Source organism: Petaurus breviceps, unplaced genomic scaffold, assembly GCF_028583685.1.
Source record: "Petaurus breviceps papuanus isolate PSGF00001 unplaced genomic scaffold, PetGlider_PUasm1.0 380, whole genome shotgun sequence".
NCBI lineage: Eukaryota > Metazoa > Chordata > Mammalia > Diprotodontia > Petauridae > Petaurus > Petaurus breviceps.
In genome coordinates, this window is record NW_027186305.1 from 86,607 (window position 1) to 87,556 (window position 950).

Sequence of the window (950 nt, forward strand, 5' to 3'; positions counted from 1 at the left end):
GTCCTAAAATCACTTCCCAATCTGACTCCAACTTTTCTCTGGGTTTTCATGACACTGCCCTCCTGGTTTACCTCCTGATTAAGTGACTACTCAGTCTCAGTCTCCTTTGCTGGATCTCCCTCAAGGTCATGCCCAACTGTGGGGGTCCCCCAGCTCGCTGTCTTGGTCCTTCTTTTTTTCCTCCTCTATACAGTTTTGCTTGGTGATATCAGCTCCCACAGTTTCCATCATCATCTCTATGCTGAAGATGCCCACATCTCTCTTGACCTTCAGACTTGCATATTGGCTTATTGAGTATATGCAACTGAATGTCTCACAGAAATCTGAAAGTCAACATATCCAAACTGACCTCATCCTTCATCCCCACACCCTCCCCTCTTCCTAACCCCCCTGTTACTAATGAGGGCACCACAAGCCTCCTAGTGGCCAAGGCTTCAAACGCAGGTGTCCTTCTTACCTCCTCACTCTTACCCACCTCCCTTTCTATCATATCTTCCATACTCTCTCTTCTCTTCTCTGACACTGTGTCCACCATCCTGTAGGGCTCCATCACCTCATCCCTCTTGGTTGGTCTCCCTACCTTGTCACACCTTTCCCAAGTCCATCTTCCATTGATTTGTCAAAATAAATGTCCTTTAGCGAAGGTCTGACCATGTCACACTCCTATTTAATAAACCCCTTGGCTCTCTCATCAATTCCAGGACAAAATGGAAAATCCTCTGGCATTCAAAGTCTTTCACAGCCTGGCTCTTTCTCACCTATTCTCGCACCTTATTCTATCATCCATACAAGAAGCTCAGTCTCCCTATTCTTGCATTTTTACAGGCTATTCTCTAGCCTACAATCTCTCTCTCTCTCTCTCTCTCTCTCTCTCTCTCTCTCTCTCTCTCTGTCTCTGTCTCTCTCTCTGTCTCTCTCTCTGTCTCTCTCTCTCTGTCTCTCTCTGTCTC